This window comes from Ursus maritimus, unplaced genomic scaffold, assembly GCF_017311325.1.
Source record: "Ursus maritimus isolate PB19 unplaced genomic scaffold, ASM1731132v1 scaffold_18, whole genome shotgun sequence".
NCBI lineage: Eukaryota > Metazoa > Chordata > Mammalia > Carnivora > Ursidae > Ursus > Ursus maritimus.
In genome coordinates, this window is record NW_024424230.1 from 14,767,027 (window position 1) to 14,770,136 (window position 3,110).

The following is a 3,110-nucleotide window of genomic DNA, read 5'->3' on the forward strand; positions in this document are numbered from 1 at the left end:
TTTCTTTACTAAAGTCTCGAACCCCTCAAAGTCATCCCTGAGGGCTGGAATCAGCTTCTTCCATACAACTGTTGATGTTGAATTTTGACCTCTTCCCATGAATCACAGATATTCTTAATGGCATCTAAATGATGAATACTTTCCAGAAGATCTTCAGTTTACTTTGCCCAGATCCATCAGAAGAATCAGTATGTATGGCAGCTATAGCCTTATGAAATGTATTTCTTAGGTAATGAGACTTGAAAGTCAAAATTATTACTTGATCCATTGGCTGCAGAATGGATGTTGTTAGCAAGCATGAAAACAATATTAATTTCCTACATCTCCATCAGAGCTCTTGCATTGTCAATGGGCAGTAATATTTTGATAGGATTTTTTTTTTTTTCTGAGTGGTAGCTCTCAACAGTGGGCTTAAAATACAAACCATGTTGTAAATAGATCCAGGCTTTGTTGCTCCATTTACAGACACAGGCAGAATAGATCTACCATAATTCTTAAGGGTTTTTAAGAATGGTAAATGAGCATTCAGCTGGAAGTTACCAACTGCATCAGCCCCTAACAAGAAAGTCAGCCTGTCCTTTGAAGCTTTGAATCCAGCACTGACTTCTCCTCTCTAGCTATGAAAGTCCTAAATGGCATCTTCTTCCAACGTAAGGCAATTTTATCTACACTGAAAATCTGTTGTTTAGGTAGCCATCCTCATTAATTATCTTAGTAGATCTGGAGAACTTGCTGAAACTTCTACATTAGCACTTGCTGCTTTACTTTGCAGTTTTCTGTTACGGAGATGGTTCCTTTCCTTAAGCCTCACAGATGGCTTAAAGCAAAAGGACATAACCTAGTCTCCTCAATAGTTTATTCTCTATCTTTACAAAAACTGTTGTTGAGGCTATACAAATTACAGATATGCTGGCTAGAAAAACGTGACTTCTTGTCCTTTAGACCAGCACCTAGTGTTGTAAGTTCAAGGTTAAAATCTCAGTGTTCACAGCATCTTTCCTTCATCTACCATCACAATCATTCCTCAGCAGTATCCACAATGTAGACTTTCAAATACCATTTACTTGCTATGTCTCTTGGTTCTATGTATGTAGTATTTAATAATAGGGCAACAATCTACTCAGTCTTTGTAAACTCTCCAGTGAATAATTTTTCATTTTAACAACCATTTTCTGAATGGCTATTGCACTTTTCTTTTGTCATCTTCTTCAGATAACTAAGTGGTCCCTTCCCTTCAAAAGAGGAAGGATTTTTCTTTCCAAAGACTTATTTATTTCAGAAAGAGAGAGAGAGAGTGCACAAGCAGGGGGAGGGGCAGATGGAAAGGAAGAGATACAGACTCCCTACTGAGTGTGGAGCCCAATGTGGGGCTCAATCTCAGGATCCTGAGATCAGGACCTGAGTCAAAAACCAAGAGTCAGATGCTCAACTGACTGAGCCATCCAGACACCCCAAAGGAGGAAGAATTTTTGAACAAGCCTCCAATTCTGTCCCACAAGGTGAAATACTGTCCATAGTTACAGGTAAAGAACATGTGGTGGTCTGGATGATGGGCTGAGCCACTAATAAATGGCCTTAAGATTTGGGGAACATGGAAATCGCCATTATGAATGGAAATTGTCCAGATATTGATCAAGATGTACAAACTTAAACTACCTTGTGTAATGGAAAGATGAGAGGGTATATGTGGCAAGGTAGATTCTGAAGGAAGCCATTCAAAGGATGAAAAACATGACTTGCAAATAGAGTAGGAATCTTCCAGAGATGATGAGGCTTGTATATGTGCTTATACACAAGTCTATGATGAAGGCCTCTATGAATCCAGTAGATCAGCATATAGTGAAAAAGAGGAAAGTAAGTACACTAATAATGAGCTGAAACCACCCACTTGGAAACTCTCCTATGTCATCATATAATTTGCTGTAATCTCTTAACTCTAGCAGAAACAATGAAACAGTGGAAATATTAATCTATGGCGATAATTGGACAGTAAATGTAATATATCTATAGACTTGGTTCTTTAAAAATTATGGATGCTTCATTAATGAATGATAACAGACAAAATAATAGCTCAGTGTTGCAAAGATGAAATAAAATATATAAGCACCGAGATTTGTTACTATCTGGAGACTAATAGTTTACCGGAAGAGGTCATCCTCAGACCATGAGGTTGGATAGTTGTATGGTGTAAAAAAATAAGAATCTGCAAAACTGAGTACAAGATTCATCTTAGCCCCTAGAGAGGGTCCGCTGATTAAGTTCTGTGGGGTCATAGGATGCCCTTTTTCCTTAAACCTTATGAACGAACCTCTTCTAACTTCAGACTTTTCTTCTGCAGCTTTCTCACTGGTCAGCCTTCACAGAATTGAAGAGACTTAAGGCTTTGCTCTGGATTAGGCTTTGGCTTAAGGGAATGTTGTGGCTAGTTTGATCTTATGTCCAGACCACTAAAACTTTCTCCATATCAGCAATAAGGTTGCTTTCTTATCATTCACATGTTCACTGGAGTAGCACTTTAATTTCCTTCAAGGACTTTTCCCTTTTTTGGCTTACTGTTTGGTGTAAGAAGCCCAACTTTCAGCCTATGTCAGCTTTTGACATGCCTTCCTCACCGAGCTTAATTATCTCTAGCTTTTAAAGTGAGAAATGTGTGGTTCTTCCTTTCACTTGAACACTTAGAGGCCATTGCAGAGTTATTAATTGGCGTAATTTTAATATTCTTGTGTCTCAGCAAATAGGGAGGCCCGAGGAGAGGCAGAGAGATGGGGGGGAATGGCCAGCTAGTAGAGCAGTCAAAACACACAGAACATTTATCAATTAAGTTTGCTGTCTTATATGGCCACGGTCGGTGGTACCCCAAAACAACTGCAATAGTAACATCAAAGATTACTGATCACAGGTCTCCATAACAAATAAAATAATAATGAAAATGTTTGAAATACTGCAAGAATTACCAAAATGTGACACAGAGAAATGAAATGAGCAAATGCTGTTGGAAAAATACCACCAATAGATTTGCTCTATGCAGGCTGGCCACAAACCTTCAATTTGTTAAAAATGCAGTATTTGTGAAGCACAATGAAATGAGGCATGCCTATTACTATATATAT

General features: G+C 38.3%; 1 pseudogene; it reads right to left on the reverse strand.

Annotated features, from left to right (window-relative positions):
- Positions 1-1,116: 1,116 nt before the first annotated feature.
- LOC103675985 lies at positions 1,117-2,228 on the reverse strand (annotated as a pseudogene).
- Between the last annotated feature and the right edge of the window lie 882 nt (positions 2,229-3,110).